The 25,146-nt window shown below is 41.7% G+C and overlaps 1 protein-coding gene across 5 annotated transcripts in view; it reads right to left on the reverse strand.

Annotated features, from left to right (window-relative positions):
• The window catches only part of ARID4B (AT-rich interaction domain 4B), a 486,307-nt gene that overhangs the window by 147,166 nt on the left and 313,995 nt on the right, over positions 1-25,146 (reverse strand). The window lies entirely within an intron of this gene.

Here is a 25,146-nt window from a genome sequence, read left to right on the forward strand (position 1 = left end):
GCGCTAATCAGTCTTTTATTGGGACAGGTTATGACAGTATCGGTTCTCATACTCCTTGGTTCCTGTCTCCAAAAGGGATGCTCCCATTGCATGTCCATGACAACTCATTGGAAAATATATACCGTAATATTTTGGAGTCCATTATGTGCCACTTGAAACTAAGTAATAACACTATGTTTATTAGAGATACATTTAAAAGTATAATCAAAGGCAGCCAAATTGATAAAAGGCATATTTATTTATCTACAAATTTTCTGACCACTTCTCCCAGGAAGGTCTAGGAAAGCTTAACCTTTATGGCTATTCCCCTGTACAAGTGCTTCACATTTCAAAGGACAGAACAAGAGATTATCCCTATCAAGAATTAAATGCACTGCTATTCAGAGGAAAGGTTACGTTATATCAGTATTTCCCAACTTTCTCCTGGAGAGAGTCGGTTTTCAGGATATCCATAATAAATATGCATGAGATAGATTTACATACTCTGGAGTCCTAGGGCATACAAATCTGACGGGTTAGATGTGCCTCCAGGAGAGGGTTGGGAAACAGTGCGTTATATTGACTGTTACACTATGCAAAGAGAAACAAATCAAGCCACTTATATACTCTTAATCCTGACTGCAGAGGAATGGGGAGGGGGATGCCAAACACAAGACTTCATATGCAGATCTAAAGGCACAATTTGAAACACACCCATCTAAATGACTAGCCAAATACTTTGGACCAGATTCTCTCAATATTCAAAACAAGAGCACTAGAACCTTAAAATGAGACCGAAATCTGATTGGCAACCAGCATACTTCCCACAGGATTGAAATAATTCTCTCACTTTTCAGAGCCCCAGAAACTACCTTGGGAGCTCAGTTCTCAATGATTTGAAGTATACTAGAAAAAAGGGGAAAACCGACAGTTGATCATCAGCGCATGGTTCGGAAGGAGGTATCTTCAAAGGATACTAATGAAGCAGGAGAGTTAGGACATCCTAACAGAGAGGTTTCAATAAAAGCAAAAGTAGTCCATGTGCATATAAGTATAGAATCACCTGAGCTAACAGATTCCAAATTATCCCTGTCAACTGAAAAGCTGGTTGTTAATACAAAGTATAAACAAACTTTGAAATGTCTGTATGCCAATGCCAGAAGTCTAAGAAGTAAGATGGGAGAGTTAGAGTGTATAGCAGTGAATGATGAAATAGACTTAACTGACATCTCAGAGACATGGTGGAAGGAGGATAACCAATGGGACAGTGCTATACCAGGGTACAAATTCTATCACAATGATAGGGAGGAACAACTTGTTGTGGGGTTGGTGCTTTATGTCCGGGATGGCATAGAGTCCAACAGGATAAAGATCCTGCAAGAGACTAAATACACAATAGAACCATTGGGACCGATGCAATACAGTGCAGTCAGCCTAGTGCACAGCTTGACGAGTGGCTGGACACGCGTTTTGGTCACGCTAGAAAAACTCCCGATGCAATAATGGGATTAGCGCAGCCAAAACACGCGGCCAAACATGGCCTCATCAACATGGCATTTACACATGATGAATGCTATTAGCTATTACTCCCAATGTAAAAAAATCACCATGCACCCAACGCGGAGGTTTTAACCCTCAAAAATGAACACTAGTACTGGAACTGGCGTTACGTCTTGAGGCATACCAAGTCATCAACAGAAAGACAGAAAATACTACTTTTCTGTGGTTCCCCTGGCTTAATATCGCTGCAATAATAAGTAGAAGGAACTACAGAAAGCAGCAAAGTGAAAAAAAAAAAAGTCTTGATGGCAGTCAGGTTACGAAATCGGTCGCTCAATTTACCAGTGACCGTTTTCCTAATCCATGGCTGTATGCGGGTTTGGAAAATGGATGCTTGTTAATCGAGCATCCATTTTCCTTACCTGAGGCTGTGCGCACAGCCACCTCTCCCAGGGGCCTGATGCCAAGGACACATTAGAGATGCACTGTTTCCCTTAGCGCGTCTCTTTTAATGCGGCTGCTCATTTGCATATTGCATCATGCACCCAGGAGAGGTGGATGGGCATTCGTTAGAAAAACGGACACCCAGTTTGGACACCTGTTTTTACCGTGTCCATATTGCATTGGAACGTTTATGGGTAGAAATCCTGTGTGTGCTGGGTAGGAGTATAGTGATAGGAGTATACTACTGTCAACCTGGCCAAAATGATAAGACAGATTTATTTATTTATTTTATTTATTTATTTTTTGTTTTTATATACCGATCTTCCTACATTAGATGCAAATCAAACCGGTTTACATAGATGATGAAATGCTCAGAGAAATTAGGGAAGCTAACCAAATTGGTAGTGCGGTAATAATGGGAGATTTCAATTACCCCAAAATTGACTGGGTAAATATAATATCAGGACATGCTAGAGAGATAAAGTTCCTGGATGGAATAAATGACAGCTTTATGGAGCAACTGGATCAGGAACCAATGAGAGAGGGAAATATTTTACATCTAATTATTAGTGGAGTGCAGGATTTGGTGAGAGAGGCAATGATGGTGGGGCTGCTTGGAAATTTAAATTAATGATTGGACAATAAGTAAATCCATGGCTCTAGCACTAAATTTTCAAAAGGGAAACTTTGATAAAATGAGAAAAATAAAAAAAAAATGAAAGATGCAGTTACAAAGGTTGAGTGCTCCAGTGGGAGCACTGAGAAGAGAGGATCACCTTGCTGGTGGCTGAAAAGAATCAGTAAGTACTGCTTGGGGAAATTTTTAGAACTTAAAAGATTTGGGGAGAAGTAAACTATTGGGGTTATTTTATTATTTATTTATTTTAGGGTATATTATTTAGTGTGATTGTGGGTCTGTATTAAATAGTTAGTTAGAGGGCAGGCAAAAACCAGGAGTTTGTGTGTTTTATATTAAACAGGTAGTCAGAAAGGCAGGAAAATCCAGACGTTTGATTTGTATTAAAAAGCTAGCCAGAAAGTAGAAATAAGCTAGGAGCAGTGTATACCAAAAAGGTTGAAAAAGGTCAGTTACTCACTTTGGAAAGGTGTTAGGGTAGTGTGTTATTTTATATGTCTACTGCTTTGAAATATATTATTGGTATTTGGGAAAATATTAAAACACATTTATGTAAGTTTTGTTTATTGGATGTTCTAGTCATCAACTGTTTTGAAATACTTATTCTTTTATTAGCATGGTTTTACTATTATAAATTATGTTTTAATTTCTTGATTTTATTTGATTTTTTTTTTAAAGGAATGATGGCAATTTTTTTTCCATTGTTGGAGTGCACAATACAGTTGGGTTTGTTGCAGTTTATAGTTTATTTTTTACCTGCACATTTCTATTTTTACTTTATGGTCTATTTTTTTCTATGAATTTGGTAACGGTTTGCGTTCTTCATGTGTGTGATGTTCTGCTAGTACAGGGTAGCCAACTAGCATCTCATGATTTTTATGCACTGGCTGTGGCACTAGTTAAGTCTCTTGGAGAGTGTGGGTTCCAAGAAGGGGTGGGAATGGGAAAGAAAGGGCGGCTGCTGAAGGTTGTTGAAAGATGCAGCAATTCTGGAATTGGGGGCACTCAATGAATGAGCACATGAGCAGAAGCACAACAGAATGTGTGCATGATTGTGTCTTTGATGCAGAGAGTGAGTGTGTGCCTGAGAGAGACAGTGATAGTGTGCAACTTTGTGTCAGAGAGAGAGAAAATGTGTTAAAGTGAAAGAGTATGTATATCTTTGTGTCCAAGAGTGTATATGAGAGTAAGTGAGATTGTGTGTGTCTTTGTGCCCTAGAGAGTATGTGTGTGTGTGTGCCTTTGTGTCCGAGAGAAAGAGAGTGTGTGTGTGTGTGTGTGTGTGTGTACCTTTGCGTCCGAGAGAGAGAGTGTGAATAACTTAAAAGTTATCCATATAAATGGCAAGTCTGGCCATATTCAGTCACTTATCCGGCTATATTATAGCCGGATAAAAAAAATAGGTGATCCGGGGATGTTCCAAGGTGTGACAAAGTTATCTGGCTAGCTAAGCCAAATTTCAGATATATCTGCTATGTTAGCTGGATAACTTTAGATCTGCTTCAGAGCAGGTCTAAAGTTATCCGGCCTTGGTAGCCAGATAACTTAAAAAGATTATTTGTGGTTAAGGAATGATGTGAAGAAAAGCAAAAATGAAAAAAAGTAAAGGGGCCTGTAGACTGATTTTCTCCTCTTGCTCTCCCAGTTTACATGGCCCTATTGGGTCATGGATCCTACACTCCACATTCCTTCCTAATTATACAGAATGTTCTGGTGTCCACTGCAGGCAATCCCCTTTTCTCAACCATATAATGTTTCTGCCTCTGGACTCTCCACGCCCCCCCCCAGTCGCAAAATGCCACATAGCACCCCCCCCCCCCCCCAGCTCCCTGGTCCCTACCCCCATCCCCCCCCAAAAGCAAGACAAATCCCTGTGGAGTAGATCATTGTGGGGACATCTGACATTTCCGCTTTTTAAAGTTGGCGAGTGACTTGGCAGGAAGTAGAGAAAAACTGGACAAAAATGGCACTTTCCCAAATGAAATGCATGGGGGGAACTTGGCTTGAACAGATGCTATCTAGAATGTCATACTTTCTACTCATTTCACCCTAAGTGCAGCAGTTATGTCTGTATCTACTTATTTACTTATTTAGATTTCTATATTCTGCTTTTCGGCACTTCAAAGTGTACATCAAAGTGAGTTACATTCAGATCTTAAAGATATTTCCCTATCCCCACAGGCCTTACAATCTAATTTTGTACCTGAGGCAACAGAAGGTAAAGTGATTTGCCCAAGGTCACATGGAGCAACAGTGAGATTTGAACTCTGGTTTCCATGGGTCGTAACACACCACTAGGCTACTCTTCAACTCCTCTTAAACATACATGGGTAGATTTTATAAATTTACGCGAGTGCGTACTTTTGTTCGCGCACCAGGCACGAACAAAAGTACTCTGGATTTTATAAGATATGCGTGTAGCCGCGCGTATCTTATAAAATCCGGGGTCGGCGCGCGCAAGGGGGTGCACATTTGTGCAACTGCCTGTTGCCTCGGAGGGAACTTTCTTTCCACCCCCCGCACCTTCCCCTACCTAACCCACCCCCTGGCCCTATCTAAACCCCCCCAACACCTTTGTTGGCAGATTTATGCCTGCCGAAAGCAGGCGTAAATCTGTGCGCGCCATCACCCGACCCGGATGCTGGTCCGGAGGCCTCGACCATGCCTCCGGGTCGGCGCCACGCCCCCCGGTCCTGCCCCCTGACACGCCCCCTCCCCGCCCCTTTTACAAAGCACAGGGACTTACGCGCGCCGGCGGCCTATGCAAAATAGGTGCGCCGGCGCGCGAGTGCCCTGCGCACGTAAATCCGGCCGGATTTACGCGCGCAGGGCTTTTAAAATCTGGCCCACAATGTTTGCTTCAAATTAGATTTTTTTTTTTTAAAAATACTGTGTGTAAAGAGGTTATATCAGCTTGTTAGACAGACTAGATAACTGGGTCCAATCAAATGCCCATCCGAGATGTATGCAAGATTGTCTTGGTTAGAAAGCCCCTATGAAAATGTGGTAATTTAATAACCTACTCTTTTAGTATGATTTTTTATAAAGAAGTGAATAAAGCTATTAGGGAGATCATCAAATTAATGGTGTAACTGCAATATCTATTTTTATTATGTGGGATGCCCACAATGCAGAGCTGCAAGAGAAAATAATTGCCTTTGTTGCAGCAAAAAAAACAAAAAAAACCCCAAACCTTTAGTATCTCTAAAGACTGCATAATATGCTGAATTAGCTGACTTGAAAAGTTCTGCAAATCTATAGGGGATCCTTTTGCTACTCAACAATGTATTTATTTATTATTATTATTATTATTATTATTATTATTATGATTGATAGACCATCATTCCATACCATTATAGTTAAAGCGGTTGACAATTTATCCCATAAAATTACAGGCAATTTAGACAAAAAGTATATAATCCTAAAATTACATCTTAATATAAAAAATTAAAAAACAAACTAGTATAAGGTATTCAAAGAATCAAAAGTAGAGTACAGCTATTAAGCACAAACTTAATTATACATCATAGGCTTGTGAGAAAAGGCAAGTTTTTAGACAGTTGCAAAATTTTAAGTACTTTCTTAATTACCAATGGGACAACATTTCAGGTTGAGGGAACTATATAACTAAATGCTGAATGTTGAGTATTTTCTAAACTGACAAAGAGGGAGGAACTAGAAGCAAATCCTGTTGCAAAGAATACCGAGAGCAGAAAGGCACCTATGGGGGAATAGATGAATGGTCAAATACTTTACACTCTAAACACTCTAAACACAGTGAAGCTCGATCAGAATGGCAATTCAGAATCACACTTTTTTGTACCAAACACAAATTTGGCAATGGTATTTGGATTAATTGTAAATAGCTAATTGAATGAGAGCACATTGCAATAACCTAACCTTGTAAAGATTAAGGAATGAACTAGTGAATCTAATTTTTTACTAGAAATATAAAACCTTTTATCTCAAAAAAACATAGATAATAAAAACACTTTTCTACAACCATAGAAATTTTGTCATTCATTGACAAATTAGAGTCCAATATGACTTCCAATGCTGTGATCATTTAGGAAAAATCTTTACACCCATTAATTCAGGAAAAGGACGTAAAGACTGATTTATCCTGATGATCCAAAGTGCTTCAGTTTTCATAGAGATTAATGTTTAATTTGTGTTCCCTTAACCAAACTGCAACTGCAGCAAGACAGGAGTTCAATACAGAATAATCATTTGCTTTTTGTGGATCAATAAAAGTCACAAACTGAAGATCATCAGCATAAAATTACCAACTCAAATCATGATCCTGGATTAAGGTAGCTAAAGGAGGAAGATCAAGATTAAATAAAATTTGTGATACAATAGAACCCTGGGAGACCCCATATAATACTGGACGAATTGCAGAAATGTCTTGATCTCAACAGAGTTGAAAAGATCAATTTGTTAAAGAGGAATAAAATCTTTTTAAAACATAAACCTTGAGATTCAGGTCATGCAGGTGCTGCAGTAATAATAAATGATTTATAGAGTTGAAAGTTGCACGCATATCCAATAGAGTTTAAAAAAAAGCATCTTTTCCTGGCTTACCTGTCACCAGAATTTCTTACTGTAATGGTCCTTAGAGTTAAGCACAATATTATACAGTAATATAGGAGATGAAGGCAGATACAGACCAATTTGTCCAGCCAGTCTGCTCAATTGTCCTCCTTCTCTGGTTTTCTTCTACGCTGGATAGATTAACATGCACATTTCCATACTTGTATGATATAACATTAGATCTCCCCATGTCTTTAACCTAACTTCTCAATCTTGTTACTACTACTGCCTCTGTATCTGTGTCACACATTTAAATTCTGTCACAGAGAAGGCCTCCACCATTTCTGCTGTCAAGGAGGCAATTAATTAATCCATGATTAACCCCAGAGCTGCACGGACATACAACCACATTAATGCTAGCAATGGGGTAAACTGGCCTCCAGACATGCGCTTTAACTCAACTCCTCCGGTCCTGACCCAGGTGCTAAAAAACCCGAGTACAAAAACTTGCACTAACCAACGTGGGGTGCCCTGCACAGTCCATGAATAGTTAATTGCCTCCTTTGTATGCCATCAGCATGCACTCATGCAAAACCAACTGCGGATTTTTAAGCGGGTTTTTGCGCATGTTTTTCCCCCCGCTGAACACATTATTACATGCACGTGTAGGATTTGCATGGGAAAAACACGCGCAGATGCGCAAGTATGCACAAAAAAAATTGCTGCAGCTTTTTACATCGGTCCCTTTGCAATTTAAAAATAGTAGCTGCAGCCTGCAAGCTCGCAAATGGGTTGGCTGAAGAAATATCTGCTGCATTTCCTGCGCTTACTGGTATCTACTGGTACAGCTGCCACGCGGTTGGAGACAGAACATGAAGAGGGTTAGACACTGCTCTACCCACAGTCAGTCCCACTCCCGGACCACTAACCACTTGAGTGTTTTATGAAAGGGGAAGGCTTTTGTCCCGAGAATCACTCATGGGTCACCACATTAATGAGGGTTTCTGCGTATTTTAAAACATTAGGGTTTTGAGTGCCTATATTTGTGCGTATTTTACTTTTAGTGTGGATTTTCTGCGTGCATCTCATTTGCCTACCCATCCTTTATTACACCCCTCAGAGGCACCTCCTTTCGCCGCGCATGCTTAAAAAAAAAACACGTGCAGACAACTAGCGTTGATTTCACCGTGGGTCTTATATCGGCTCCACAGTGTGCGAGAAGGGATGTTCAAGAAGGCTTGTTCTGAGCTCAACCTCTTCTTGCTGGTTTCTTACTTGATAAGGGAAGAGGGGCAGGGATGCCACGAGGACTGTGAGCGTGTGCCAGAATACAGCTCGGCGCTCACTGCAATCTTCCTGCTGGTTTTGTTCAGCACAGCAGGGGCACCGTTCAGCTTGGAAACGAATGGAAGCGGTAGCTGGGAGGCGAGTGTAGATGGTAGCAGGGTTGGGGGGAGGTGGAGCAGAGTTATGGCAGTGACTGGGAGAGTGTGAGTGTAGCAGCCAGGGAAGGAGTTCGGAATAGCAATTTTATTCACCATTCTTCCAGAATAGCTATTTGTCATAGCATCATATCTGGCCTCAATTTATGGTCTTTTTACCTTTCAGGTACACTCAGTATTTTAGGAATGGAAAGATGTAAGTTGTCCTCCTTTTAAGTTTTATGCTCAGTAAAAATGACGACATGCCTCAAGTTCTTTGATCACTCAGACAACTGTTACTTCCTTGACCTGCTCATGAATCAGTTCTGGCAAATTTGGCTTGGATGTAACCCCTCAGCTAATTAAGACAAACTGCTCTATACCAACACAGAAGCTTAGAATATAACGTCCAACCTAAATCAGAAGGCTCATCTAATCTTTCCACTTTCTCTTCCTGCTGTAATACTGCAGAGCCTGTGAAACCTCACCTGTGTATTTATTCCATTTTTTCTTGAATTTTGATAGGATTTTCCCATCACCACTTTCACTTGGAGGCTGTTTCATTTATCCACTATCCTTTCTATCAAGAAATATTTCCTTATTTTGCTTCTCAGTTCACTAACTCAGTTTAACCCTCTGGAGCCTTGTATTGGGACTCCTTGTTCTAGAGCTTCCATTCCACTAAAAAATGACTGACTGCATTTGCTCTTTCTATATCCTTACGGAGATATGGTCTCCAGAAACAGACACTATAGAAAAACATGAAATTCAAGATTAGTAGTTTTGTTTAGGTTGACTGACAAGCTGACATCAAATCTCAAGCAATAAACTTGGATTTGGAAGTTAGATTTAATTATTCCACATTCCAAATATGAACTCAAGGCAAGTTATATTCAAGAATGGTAGATACTTCCTTGCTCCAAAGAATTTACAATCTAAGAGGATATTTTACTAAGCTGCATTAGGTCTTTAACATGCAGTAAACAGTGTTTACCATGTAGTAAATGCCTTGATGCAGAGATAATGCTTTGTATTTTAAATAATGTGCATAATCTCTCCCATCAAAACACGATACAATGCTAGCATTAAAATGAGCTGATCTGCACACAATACATTCCATCCAAATTAATGCAACTCAAATAATGTGGCTCGCCTCAAAATTAGCAAGTTGAGTTATTTAATTGAAAGTTAGCAACACGTCAAGAGGACCGGTTAACTTTCCCTAGGAGCATCAGGTCTTTAACGCACACCTTGATGCTCCCAGCCTTTATGAAGTTGATGCAGCCCCTGGTGCTCGCCCCTAAAGCAGGATGCATAAATTGGTGGGCGGAGCGTATTATGAACACCTCTCCTATCCACTGGCCACCCCTAGGCACCAAAAGTAACAAATAAAAAAATAAAGTGCAACTAAGCCTTGCCTCCTTCCAAAAGCTCTTCCCTTTGCCAAAATATATAGCGACATATGCCCTACCTTCCCCCTCACCCCCAACCAGGCCACTTGATCAAGTTTCTGGATCAAGATTCTGGATCAAGATTCTCTTTGCCAAAAGAAAGTGAGAGAAAGCTCTTAGAGCATGATGGATAGCTTGCAGCTCCAGGTGGACGATTTGTAGATAACTTTTCACTGGAAACCACAACCCTTGGTCTACACTATACCCAGGATGCACCCCCCACCCCTTGATAGAGGCATCGGTAGACAAAATTACTTGGTGTGGTGGAACAAGCAGCAAGAGACCATCTTTTGAACTACTGGATTAATTTACCATTGAAGGGATGCTATATCCAAGAGGTCAAGGAGTTTTGGTGGGATTATGGCTGATAAAGCTGATCCTACTGGTTTTGGAGGCCTGAATGAAAGCCTCACACATGCAGAAAAGTCAAAGGAACCATATGTAAGAACATAAGAAATTGCCATATTGGTCAGACCAAGGGTCCATCAAGCCCAGCATCCTGTTTCCAACAGTGGCCAATCCAGACTACAAGTACCTGGCGAGTACCCAAGCACTAAGTAGATCCCATGCTACCGCTGCCAGTAATAGCAGTGGCAATTCCCCAGGTCTACCCGATCAATAGCAGTCAATGGACCTCTTCTCCAAGAATCTATCCAAACCTTTTTTAAATCCAGCTACACTAACTGCATCTACCACATCCCCTGGCAACAAATTCCAGAGCTTAATTGTGCATTGAGCAAAAGAGAAATTTCTCCGATTAATTTTAAATGTGCTACTTGTTAACTTCATGGAGTGCCCCCTATTATTATCTGAAAGAGTAAATAACCATTCACATCTACCTGTTCTAGACCTCTATCAGATCCCCCTCTCAGCAGTCTCTTCTCCAAGCTGAACAGCCCTAACCTCTTTAGCCTTTCCTCATAGGGGAGCTGTTCCATCCCCTTTATCATTTTGGTCACCCTTCTCTGTACTTTCTCCAGTGCAACTATATCTTTTTTGAGATGTGATGTCCAGAATTGTACACAGTATACAAGGTGTAGTCTCACCATGGAGCGATACAGAGCCATTATGACATTTTCTGTTTTATTCACCATTCCCTTCCTAATAATTCCTAACATTCTATTTGCTTTTTTGAGTGCTGCAGCACACTGAGCTGACGAGTTCAATGTATTCTCCACTGTGATGCCTAGATCTTTTTCCTGGGTAGTAACTCCTAATATGGAACCTAACATCGTGTAACTACAGCATGTATAGCAGCAGTTATGTGTCAGAGAAGATCTTGTTGATGTTTTGTCCTGTTTAAGGTGAACCTTACAGGCCCCTCAGCAATGCAGCTCTTTTGATGAGAAGAAGAGCTTTCTCATGAAGCCAATCTATCCAGACTCCTATGAATTGAATTCTTTCAGATGGAACCAGGTCTGACTTGGCAAAATAGACCAGAAAACCTAGTGAGAGAGGACTCTAGAACTGATGTAGATAGATGTCATCAACCAATTATCCAAGGACGGGAACATGCAGACTCTCTGCCAATGAAGCAGTGTCACCTCTATTGCAAGGCATTTTGCAAACACTCTTGGGAATGCAGAAAGCCTGAAAGAGAACACCTTGTATTGGTAACTCACACACTTTATCACAAACCTGAGAAACTTCCAAACGGTGGGAGTTAATGGGAATGTGTGCATAAGCATCCTTCAGATCCAGAACATATATCCAATCCCTTGGTTAAATGAAAAGAAAAATTGTCTGGAGGGAGCTCATCTTGAACCTCTCCTAAATCAACAACTTTTTCACTCTCAGCAAGTCCAGTATAGGTCTCAATCCTTGCCCACTCCTCCTCAAGGTCTTGGGGATTAAGGCCTTCCTGGAATAGATTTCCTGGCCACACTCCTGAGAAGGGACAGGTTTGACTGTCTTCTGTTGACGGAGTGACTCCACTTCCAGCTGCAACTGGGCAGACTGAGAAGGGGAGAGCTGAAAACTTACATCTGCTGGGTCGTCAGAGGGCAAGATCAGCATAAGCAGTATCCATACTCCACAATTTTCAGAACCCACAGAGTCCTCCTTGATGACACAGAACCATTTTGAGAGGAAAGACTGGCCTTTTTTTCCCACCAAAGGAGGCAGGGAGGAAGGCCTCAAAGCCATCAAAAACTGGTTCCAGTCTTAGGCTGCATATTCTGCTGAGCATTTGGCTGAGGCCTTTCCCTCTGTTGACCTGGAGAGGACAGCAGCTGCTGCTGCTGAAGAATGGGAGGAACTTAATGACATTGAAAAGAGCAGAAGGGATGTCTATGGAAGAATGGATGCTTATAGGAAAAATACTGGTGTTGGGCAGGAGCCATTTGGTCCTGCATCACGGCTGATAATGACTATAAAATGGATTGATTCTTTATAGCCATGTTGAACTCTGCCACTTAATAAGTTGTACTCTGTATAGGGATTACCATATATATTCTTCTTGGAGGTCACTCACTTACAACCACGCAAGCTTTTGGGGTCATGTGGAAGTGGCTGAAGTCCAGTCAGCGATAACAAAAGCTTTTTAAATGAAACAAGTAAGTTGCTTCTCATATTCCTCTGTCTTCCCTGTTTTAACGGAAGTGTTCCTGCTCTGGATTGATGGTTTTGTTAAAAACATTTGCTGCTGCATACATTTGTGCAAATACTACACCATATAGAGCTGGTGAACCACAATCTGGGCACTCAGCATGGATCCCTGAGAGACATTTTTCTCAAATGTGTCCAACACCTTTGGATCTTTTCCAGTACGCATATTGGAGTGATCATGAGTGTACTCAGCATGTTTTAATGTTGACTCCACCACCTTGAAGTGATGTGGTAGCTGAACCATCCAAAATCCTGGGGAGGCATAGACCCTGTACTTTAGATCCAGCTTCCATGTCATCTACAGGCCCTTCAGGATAGTCACTGAGACTGCTGGAGGTAGAAAGAACTGAAGAAACACAAAGACCTCACTTCTTGGGTCCTTTTCCTTCCCAACACTGACAGATAGCATCTTTGCTAGCTTATCCAAAAACCTGAAGTAGCAGAGATCTTCTGAGGCAAGTCTGAAAGGTGTTCTGAAAGAATCCCAATGAAAACTTCCTCTCCCCCGCCCATGAGGGAACACTAAGACACTTGACCCCAATGACAATTGATATGTGTGCCTGAATATGAGACCAACATGGAGACTATGGCTCACCCAGAACCCTTTGCTGCCTTGGCCTGCTTGCAGTTCTGGCCATGGGAACCTTAAATGCCCTATTGACCCTCATTTGGAAAAACAACAGGAGACATCTGGACAGCAGCAGGTGATGTCAAAAACTTATGATGGAAGGTCATGGGGTCACAGAAAAGCAGAAGGAAAAGGTTAGAATCTCAAAGGTTAATGTTTCCACTAATTGGTACCAGCGAAACTAGAGTCTTGGATACCTCCCTGAAGGTGAAAACCTGATAGGACAAAGGACTAACAGAAGATTGACATGAACATTAGGCAAGTGGGCCTCAATCTGGGAGGGGGATCAGGGTAACTTAGGTTTAATTTATCTTGTTTTGACACAAGAAATCTTGTACATGATACTCCCATGGATTCGAGCAATTTGGGGATTGAGACTGTCTGTGTTATCTATAAAAAGAAGACTTTACTAATGTACGGAGAGAAACAAAGGATAGAGCTTCTCCCGAGCTCTGGCCAGAGAGGTCCTGTCCCTCTGTTCCTCCCAAAGGTGCCTGCATATATGCAATAATACATTTAAATGTTTCTACTAAATTTGGTATGGTACCTTTGTGTTCATGGAGAAGTGCCTTTAAGCTGATTTAGTGCTTAACAACAATGAGGGTGACCAAGGAGGAGATCTCTTCTTGGCCTAGGGGGAAGGGTCTGGTAGGAACTTAGAATGAATTGATTTTATTTTATCCCCTTTGATTCACGAATGGACTCCGCTGGAGGAAAAGAATTCACCACCTTATGGTGAGGACCTACTCCCAATATGGGAACCTCTTGAGGAAAAGCACACACCAGTTTGGGATTTTGGGTAACCCCACTAGGTGGAAAAATATTTTCTCAAATTGGACAGCAGAGGTTCTAATCTCCTTATCTGGTCTTTAGGCTTAAGGAGGCAAAGAAATTCTGAGATCTGGGCTCCCACTGGCTATGGGACTCTTTGCACTGAAGATGGAGGAGAGACATCCTCTTCAGAAACCCAGAGTGGCTCATCCTCATGAAAGGCTGCCGGTAAAGCTAAAGAGGAACTCAGCACCATAGAAGCTGACAACTGAGGCATTCTGCGACAGTTGTTTTGACAAACATGGCACCTTGGTCCATGGACAGCACTGGAAACACCTCCTTCCCTGCCATAGCACCAGCAGTGGACTCTTGGACTTATTTACTATAGTTCTCCACTCCAACATAATCGATGATGCCTTGGTATGCTGCATTAAGTATCTTGGATGTACCCTAGAATGCAAGCTCCTCTCCAATAACATGCACTGGTTGGCTGTGGGTCCAGGTAAAATAAATGACTTGCAGCCATGGAGATCTTTCACGCCAGGAAGGATGATAGGTCAAGAGTTGATGAGGCTATTTCCCAAAGTCAAGGAAGGGGCCTGCTCCAGCAGACCCCTTTGTTGACAGCCTCTATATTTTCCTTAGTTTCAAGTGTGATGGCTCCGAAGGGGGACCCTTGCGTCATTTAGGCACTCTTCTCAGCACCTCACCAGGTGCCACAGGCTTCTGCGCCACACTCAATCCCTAATCTGAAATGTATCTGGAAACTGGCACCATGGGTGCTTTTCCGTACTTGCGAGAGTAAAGGGGGGGGGGGGGGGAATCATAAGAACATAAGAAATTGCCATGCTGGGTCAGACCAAGGGTCCATCAAGCCCAGCATCATGTTTCCAACAGAGGCCAAACCAGGCCACAAGAACCTGACAATTACCCAAACACTAAGAAGATCCCATGCTACTGATGCAATTAATAGCAGTGGCTATTCCCTAAGTAAACTTGATTAATAGCCGTTAATGGACTTCTCCTCCAAGAACTTATCCAAACCTTTTTTGAACCCAGCTACACTAACTGCACTAATCAATGATGCCTTGCCGCAAGTTTGACGATGCCTTGCTCCAGGATAAGGAGCGTTTCTGTCACTCAGTCTTGCACCAAGACTTCACACACTTCTCCGCCACTTCCTTCCTTGGGGCATCCATCTTCCAAGAATGGTGTTGCTGTGCCTTAAGGGCATCGGACAACAGCTGTTACAGTTGGAAGAGTGATGGTCTGGGCCAAGGCAGCGATAGCAGAATGAATGCATATCTATGATGGACATCTGGCACCCATAGATGCAGGCACTTAAACAGCTGAGGGCTTCTTGGCCTTAGGCTTATCCATACTCAAATTATTATTTTTTGGTATTTTTTTTTTAGAACTATAAAGTTCTGTTTGAGGGGCTGTCGAGGCAGCAGCAGAAAAAAAAACCCCAGCAGCAATGAAGAAGCACGAAAGCAATGAGGACAGAAAAAAATAAAAAATTTTAAGAGAGATACTGAGACAGATCCATGCAATAAGTTCAGATGAAGAAAGACTGAAGGCCTCAAGATGCAATGTACACATGTAGGAACTTGCTCGGTCAAGTCTTTACTCAGTTCCAAGAGCTATGTCTGTGTTGGTACTGTTGGATGATGTCACCCAATGTGTTATGGCTAATTCATGTCTGCTTGTTGATGGGAAAAATATCACAGCTAGTAAATAGACCTCTGATTGTACCTGTTTGGTGGTTCTAAAAAATAGAAGGTGAGGAGACTTACCCAAGATTAGAAAGCGTATCAGAGAAAAAAGAAAATTGAAACCTGGCTTTTCTGGTTCTTGGCCCACTGCTTTAACCATCCAATGATTCTCAACCTGGTCCTCAGGGCCTGCCTGGAGAGTCGGGTTTTCAGGATATCTCTAATGCATATGGATGAGATATATTTACATACATTGGAGGAATTGCATGCAAATATATCTCATGCATATTCATTAGGGGTATCCTGAAAACCGGACTGGCCAAGCAGACCTCAGGGACTGGGTTGAGAATAACTGAATCAAGCTATAATTCCATTAAGGAGCAATTGTGAGCAGCCTGTGTAGTTGTCAAGTGCACAAGTACTCCTCCAAACTGTACATACTCAGTGGAATGCCCCTTTTTAATGTGGCTAAAAAGATGTGCGCTGTGAACCCCACACATACTTTTTAGCTGCTCTGGAGAGGGCAATTTTCAGACAGGGCAATTTACTACTGTAAATTGGTATTACCTCACAGAAATGGCTCTCACAATTCTATTTCTGTATTATCATTTTAATTATTTTTTACTTCTAACTCTCTCAGACTTCTGTTAGTTTTCCTACATAAGTTGCTATATAAATAACAATTACTAAGCCCATTATGTAAAACATGAGGATGGACTGGGTTTAGTCACTTCTCATGATGAGTTCCGAGAAGTTTGAGGACTTGATGCCACGCTACCTGCAACCCCCGACCCCCGCAAAACACCACTGCCTCACAACTCACAGTCCAATCTAATATGCAAGTGACAGAGTACATGCGCAATACATGGTTTTAATTTTATGGCCAGATCAAACATCACACGATAAAGTGAATATAATTCTGCAAACCTATTTGCATGACCTTAAATTCATGTTTCATTTGTCTATGAAAGTATTTTCCGTGAGTTAGAGGGTGAAAAAATTCATTTTGATTTGCATTTCTATAGATTAATGATTTTTCCCTTTATGAATGATTCAAAAGCTTTAAGGGCTTTGAATTCCAGTTCATTTATGTGTAAAGACTTTTCTTGTACTGTCCAATTAACCCGAGTACACAGGTGGTCCTGGTGAGCTCTCTATACTTGAGAAAATGCATCTGTTGTTAACCACTTAGAATGGAGAAGGATGGAAGCTGTGACCTTTGAGAAGGTCGAATGGTTGCATAGCTGAAGATGTATAAGTATCTGCTTTGAAATGCTGAAAAAAGTATGAAAAGCAGAATATAAAAATCTAAATAAATAAAAAATATCCTATGGGATAGGGCCTGCAACTGCTGGTTCCAGTATGCCTTGAACTTCCATAGTGCTATCCTCATATGAAGACATGCATATGGAATTACATGAACTGTTGTTGCCATATGTTCAAGCAATTCCATAAATTTTCTTGCTCTAATTGTAATCTGATTGTGGAATATATTTATTAAATCCATTATTCTGGTCATTCTTTGAACAGGAAGAAAAGCATTTTTCTGTTGAGTGTCTAGAATTGCATCCATAAATTCCAGTCAACGGGAAGGAATCAGCAGAGATTTTTCCTAATTGAAGAGAAACCGAAAGGTGTGGAGAGTCTGTCCTGTAAGCTCTGTATTTGCTACTGCTTTTTCAAAGGATTTCCTCGATACTAACCAGTCATCTAAGTATGGAAAAACTAATATATCATTCTTCTTTAGGTGAGTTGCTACAACTGCTAGACATATGGTGAACACTCTTGGTGCTGCAGATAGACCAAAGAGTGGGCTTTGTACTGGCAATGATAGTTGTCTACTGAAAACCTGAGATGATTTTTGGTGAATTGGGATACGTTCATATGCATCTTTTAGAACCAATGTTGTTAATCTTCCTGCTGCAGCAATGGGAGAATGGTCGATAATTAATTTATCTTGAATTTCTCTCTTTTGAGAAATGTGTTCAGTGCTCTAAGATCAAAGATAGGATGAAGACCTCCTGATTTCTTTGGGATAAAGAAGTAATTTGAATAAAACACCATGCTCCTGTTTTCTATTGGGACTAGTTCTCTTGTTTGAGTCGATAGAGATTTTATTTCTTATTGAATTACAAGCAACTGAGTCCTTGGAACATGGTGAGACAATCTTAATGCATTTAGAGGAAGATTTTGGAACTTTATTTCCAAAGAAGTCTGTAACCTTTTTGTATAATATTTAAGATTGAACTGTATTCTCTTGTATTTGAAATGGCATAGAATCTGACATCTTTTGTAGGTAGGGTCTTCTGGTGGAATACATTTCAGGATACGGATCCCCTGGAATTTCAGGAGATTCTAGCTGTGAATGATCCAATACGGATTTAACTGACTGCAAATCTGAATCCCTAATTAGAAAAGGTGACATTGAATGTGTGTGTGAGGTATGGTGTTCCTTTTCCTCAGCTGATTGACTTTGGAGTTAACATCTGTCTCAAAAATTTATATAGTTTAGTATTGGAGAGCATGATTGGAAAGGAAAAGACATTTTTCTCACAAGGGAGGTAATTTTCAAAGGAGTTACGCACAGAAAAGTAACATACTATCATAGCAATTTTCAAAAGCCCATTTACGCGCTTAAAGTGAATTTACATGTGTAAAATCCAATTTTAAGCATGTAAATGCTTTTGAAAATTATTCTCATTGTTTTAGATAAGTATGCCTCATTCTTTAGACAAACACTGAACTATCTTTATCTGGTGGAAACATGCCTGAAGAGTTGTCAGATACTGACACTAATATGGGATTTTCTGAAATGATGAAGCATTCCTCAGAAAGATGCCGTCTTAGGCATTATGTTTGGTGCTATCCTTGGCGCAGATGATGGTGTCAATTTTGGCACAGTTGATGCAGCCTTTTTTGATGCCAAAGCCTCTGGCATCAATGGCATTGCGTCAGAACTTGGAGCCATAATCTACTCAGAAGAAGCTGCTGACCTGTGCAATCTGTGGGGCCGATGCAATAAAATTTGCGGAAAGTGGGCGCTGACTTTTCAGCGCCCGCTTTATTAGTGCACACATGGCACCCGCAAGGAGGGGTGCCATGCAATAAACAAATTAGGGGGTCGTGCTAGCAAGGAAGCGCTAGGGTCGCTAGCACAACCTTAGCGCCTCCTTGCAAACGCGACCCCGCGATCTGCTGGTTATGAACACCGATGCTGATAAACTCGGCGTTGGTTTTCATAACTGCAGTCAGCCTGTTATGAAAAGTGACGCCGAGCATATTGTTGTCAGTCTTCAAAGCGGCCGGCAGAGTTTGTTTTTTTTTTTACTTTAAAAAAAGTACAGAAAAGCAGTTTTTTCTGTACTTTTTTTTTTCAGTGCGCTCAGCTATTAACGCCTGCTCCAGGCAGGCGTTAATATCTGAGCAATAAATGTGCATTTGGAGTGAATGAGTAATAACCTCATTCACATGCATTTGCATGTGATAAGCGCTAACTCATTCACTTCGCGTCGGACGCGCGTTAAATAGGCACTAACCCCCCTATTGCATTAGGGGGTGGATTAGCGGCTTAAACAGTGCGCTTGGCTGAGCGCACTGTATTGCATTGGCCCCTGTAGCAGGATGACCTAGGTTTTTCATTTATATTTATGTAACTGTGACAATGATGAAGTAAATGAATTCCATGACTCAGGTCTGGCCTTTTTATCTAGGTATCTGTGTAGCTTTATTCCCTCAAGGTATGTGACTTCGGACAATAAAGTTAACTGATGATATCTCAGTGCTCTAGGAGACATCCTGGCACATGCCTCACAGGCAGAGGTATCATCTGAGGTCCAGAGGCGTTTTGAGTAGACATTGTGCAGGTCTGCAGTCACCATTGTGTCCACATTCCCCACTTTTTTTTTTTTTTGAAAGGAGCTTTCCCGGGCATCCTGACTAATATAACCCTTTTTTTTTTTTTTTTTGAGACTCGCTAATAAAAGAAAAATAAGATTACTGAAGAAATGAACGAACAAATGCTAAAATTACTGGAAAAACCCAGCCGGAATGTAGAGAGCTCAAAAACCTCGTCCTACTTTGGCAGTGGAGAAAAAGAGACCAAGGAGACTTGCGCGTGAACGAATGCACGGGAACTCCCATTCACGCTTTCTGAGCTTGGAAAGAGCACATCCGAAGGGGTGCCATTGGATGACATCACCCATTTGTGTGGCTGTTTGTCCTGCTTGCCAATGGAGAAACAGAGGTGCCATTTCCCCTTTCTTACTTAACACAGAAACCTGGAACATGACAGCATATAAGGATCTTAGGACTCTTCTAGTCCAAATTAGTTCATGTAGCAAGAACATAAGATATGTAATGCTGAATCAGACCAAAGGTCCATCAATCCCAGCATCCTGCCTGACAAAGGCCAATCCGGGTCACAAGTTACACAGCAGATCCCAAAGAGTAGATCAATTTTTATTGCTCACTCCCAGAGATAAGCAGTGGTTTTCCCAGATGTACCTGGCTAATAATGGTTTATGGACATTTCCAAACCCCTTTTAAACCATGACATACTAGATGCCTTGACAACATACTTGGACAAAAGATTCCACAGCTTGACTCTGTGTGTGGAGTAAAAAAAATACTCTATCCTATTTGTTTTAAATCTACTACTAGCTAGTTTCATAGAGTGTCCTTTAGTCTTAGTACTGTCTGAAAGGGTAAATCGTTTCCGATTTACCTCTTCTACCCACTCATGAGTTTATTAAATTCCATCAAATCACCTCTTAGTTGCCTCTTCTCTAAACTGAAGAGCCTTAAGCTATTTAGCCTTGCTTCACAATGGAGCTGTCACTCCCCTTTAATATTTTATTGACCTTCTCTGTTCCACTTTATCTGAGCTTCTAGAGAGAACAGAACTGCACACATTACTCGAGTTGTGGTCACACCATCGATCAATACAGAGGTATTATAATATTCAAGTGAGCACACACAATTTGACTGCAGGCTTTCTTTATATATTTATCTTGATATACTGTTTCTTCCAAGACAGTCAGAGCATGTTACAATGCTACAACAAACACCAAACACAGTTAAAATAAATATGTCATCAGTCCATTACCACCTTCTTAATAATACCATTACAATCATCCCCAAAATACCCCCACCATATTCTACCACAAAGATCACTGGCCCTGAGCACAAACATTCCAATGACGCCCTAATAAAAAACCACAGCAGTTAAATACTGCCTTTCACACACACATAAGAACATAAGAAATTACCATGCTGGGTCAGACCAAGGGTCCATCAAGCCCAGCATCCTGTTTCCAACAGAGGCCAAACCAGGCCACAAGAACCTGGCAATTACCCAAACACCAAGACCACCCATGCTACTGATGCAATTAATAGCAGTGGCTATTCCCTAAGTAAACTTGATTAATAGCACTTAATGGACTTCTCCTCCAAGAACTTATCCAAACCTTTTTTGAACCCAGCTACACCAATCATAACAATAGAAAGCTTCACCCATATTACTAACACCAAAACTTAGGACCAGCCCACCTCCTTATGATGATAAAACTTACATACTGGAACTAACTTCACATCTCTGTAGCTAAGGATTTTCTGTGTTGACTCCATGCTTTCTTAAATTCTGTTACTGTTTTTCCCTTCATCACTTCCACTAAAAGACTGTTCCTCTTCATGAAATGCTATTTTCTGATGTTACTCTTGTGTCTACCACCTTGGCACCCTGTATCATGACCACTTGTTTTAGAATATCCAACTCACTGGAAAAGACATGCTTCTTTATTTATTTTAAAGATTAATATCCTGCACCATCCTCAATTCTGGGCATGTAACATCAGCACATATGTATTTATACCTTTGAGGTATTTTAAGGTCTCTTATCATAGCCCTCTTCTCTCTCCTTTAAGGGACACATTTAATTCTTTTAAGTCTCATCTCACAAGGCCTTGGTGCAACTCCCATAGCAATTTGGTGGTTCTTCTTTGGACCTTCTCCAATCTATGTTCTTTCCTAGGTACAGCCTTCAGAATTGGATACAATACTGAAGATGAGATCTCACAATCTATACAGAGGTTTCATTGCCTTCTCTCTTCTACTAGCTATAGGTCTCCCTATCCACTCTACCATTCCTCTAGCTCTGGCCACCAACTTATCACATTATTTTTCTCTCTTCAGATAAGACGCAATCACGATGAGTTCCTCTCCTGACTGATGGCTAACAGTTTCGCATCCTCATATTAAGTACTGCTCCCTTAGACTTCTGCATCCCACATGCATGATTTTGAACTTTTTAGCATTGAATCATAGCTGTCAAGAACTTGACTATTGCCCAAGCTTCCGTAGATCATTCCTAGTTTTGTCTACTCTCTGAGTTTTGTATTTTATTGCAAATCTTGGTGTCATCTGTAGTGTGGGAAACTGAGTGGTGTTTCCCAGGTCGGAGGCACAAAGTCACACGGAGTCCGGCCTTTTCTAATGCAATTTCCACTTTATTTAGCAAACATAACACGACTGCCTACATTAGCAGTATCCAAGTTACGCACATAGGGGTAGATTTTATAACATGTGTGTGCAGCGTACATGTGCACACACACTACCCAGCACGTGCACATGTATACCTAATTTTATAACTTGCGCGCACAGGCACACGCAAGTTATAAAATCAGGGGGCGGCGTGCGCAAGGGGGTGCACAATTGTGCACCTTTCGTGCGCCAAGCCACGCTGCCTTCCCCCGTTCCCTTCCTCCTAACCTAACCTTCCCATCCCTTCCCCCCCTGCCCTACTCTAACCCCCCATGACTTTTATTTTACCTTTTGCACCTGCCTCTGGGCAGGCGTAAGTTGCGCACGCCGGCAACTCGCTGGCACGCGATCCTCCGACACAGCAGTAATGGCGCTGAGTCAGAGGCCTCTGGCCCCACCCCCTCCCCTTTTTGCAAGCCCTGGGACTTACACGCGTCCCAGGGTTTTACGCACGTCGCTGAGCCCTTTTAAAATAGGCCCAACGGTCATAGGGCTTTGAAAATCTGCCCGCCCCCCCCCCCCTCTGGACAGTATACACTCAAAATCCCTTTGGTTTGCTCAGGATAGGTTTACAGGAGCTGCCTCTCCTGGAGACGCAGGGTCCTGCCCACAGATCTCTCTGCCTCTGTGGGATTTAAAGTGGACCAGACCCCATGCTTGTTCCGCACAGGTTCAAAGGGGTGAAAAAGGGTCACTATCACAATCAGAAAACAAACTTTCCTAGTAACCCCTGTGCAAAATTGCTCACAAAAGTATTGAGCAGAACCAGTCCCAGGGTAGATTTCTAAGCCATAACACTGATAATCCCTCAGAGTGAGCTCCATGTCCTACTACAATCCATTTACCACTTAACCAGTTTCTAACTCAGTGGACCACCTTGGGGACCCATCCCTAAGCTGCTTGTTTTATTTATAATTTTCCTATGTGGGACAGTGTCAAAAGCTTTGCAGAAATGCACAGCTCCTCTTTACTTTCCCATACAACCTTCATTTCAGTTTCTTTAAAGCTATGTTTTACATATAGCACAACTCTTTCCCTTTTTCTGCTTGCCTGTCCTTTCTGAGCAGGTTATAGCCTTGTATGGCTATATCCACGGCCTCTAGTTTCCTGAAGCAGCTCAGTGGTAGATTCTGCAGCAAAGGTTCATGAAATTATGCAGAACAATTTCATAAATGTGAATCATTTCATATATTGTTAATTTATTTAGCCTATAAAAAAGTTGTTTTCCTTGCTTTGTGTATGTACAATTTCTTTTGTTCTTTCAAAAGTTTAATGGGCGGGGAAAGTCAGATATCTATGTGGGAGGAGAGGAAGAGAAGGTCTCAGGGATGGGGAAAGGGGAAGGAGGGAGGAAGGGGAATGGGGAGAGAAAAAGGAGAATTAAGGATATGGATCAAGGAAGAGCAAGAAGATCAGGAGGAGAAAGGACGGAGGATGAAGAGAAGACAGAGGAAAGATTGGGGATGGACATGGAGAGGCAATGGAGGTTTTAGGATCTTGTAGGGATCTGGAGGGGGCAGAGAGAGCAGTCCTTCCCTCAGCCCTGCTCCCCTTCACATCCCTACTTCTGCTCTTTCCTCTTCCCACCCCGGTCCTCACTTCCTCTCCCCACACCCAATCCTTTCTTTTACATTATCTCCCCATCATAGTTCTCTCTCTCTCACTTCCTTCACTCAACGCAGCTCTCTCATATACTCCTATCCCAAATGCCAATACACACACAGTCTCTCTTCTAGTCCCGCTTTAACAATCCCCATCTGCTCTTTCACACATCCTCCCTATCCCTTTCACACACAATCCGATTTCCCCAGCCTCTCTTTACCCCATCAATCCCCCCCCTTTGATGCCAATGGGGCTGGCAGTAGAAGGTGGTAAGCCACAGTGTCTCAAAATACCTCCTTCTCTGGTGTCCAGGGCCCAAATGCTGCTTTGAACCACATGATCACCCACAGGACGCACAGCTGAAAATGCTAGTTGGGCCCCCAGTGGCAGAGGAGGCCATGGTCAGAAGTGCTGGGAAGAGAAGGAATCAGCCCAAGAAGGGAGAAAGAATTGCAAAAGCATTGCTGACCAGCAACCCGCCTCCCCAATCCAGTTCAGCCGTGAATTTCCCATGGTAATTTAATGGGGACTAAGTGATGCTGTGGCAAGGTTCAGATTCTTATGGTCTTTCTAGCAGCCAAAAACAATTGGGACCTAGGCTAAAACCTAATCATGGGACTTAGTATACTTTGACTCAGAGACAGCAATAATATTCAAGCCTGCCTCTGCTATAAGGGACGGGAATCCTGGAAATTATCCAGACCATGAGCATTTACATGCATAGCCTTCAATATATTTCACGCCTCCTCTCTGTATATCCTCGTACCTACTGTCCTTATCTTTCCTGTTCAATACAAGTCACCTCGTTTGAATCCTACTTTTTTGTGTTTCTCTACTTGTATTTATTTGATGGTGTAACAGCTTGATTCAGCCAGCTACCATCTGCCATTCCCCTCATCTAGGCTAAGCCCTTGTCAATTATAAGTGTATGATCTGTAACTGTTCACTTAGGAACAGGAGACCCTTTGATTAAGATGCAGGTGATCACTAACATAAGAGCACATTTCTCTGAGTGCTGTCAGAACTTTCAAACTGATTGTCCAAACTCAAAGTTTTTCCAAGTGCCAAGGCCTTGATTTGCACCATTTAGCAAGTTGCCTGCGGCTTAGACTGACTGTGGCCAAAGGCACCTGAAAAGTCTTACAAAAATCTGTAATACCATACCACTTTGACAAGCTCTTCCTAGTTCATTCAGGCTGACTTCAGTATGGCTTAGTAAATTTCTTTTAAGACTTTATGTACTTTCACAGATTTTAGCTCAGGGGAGCTGTAGGAATTCCACAGAGAAAAAATATTATCAAAACCTGCATGTAATTATGCA

The sequence above is a fragment of the Rhinatrema bivittatum genome, chromosome 3 (assembly GCF_901001135.1).
Source record: "Rhinatrema bivittatum chromosome 3, aRhiBiv1.1, whole genome shotgun sequence".
Classification (NCBI taxonomy): Eukaryota; Metazoa; Chordata; class Amphibia; order Gymnophiona; family Rhinatrematidae; genus Rhinatrema; species Rhinatrema bivittatum.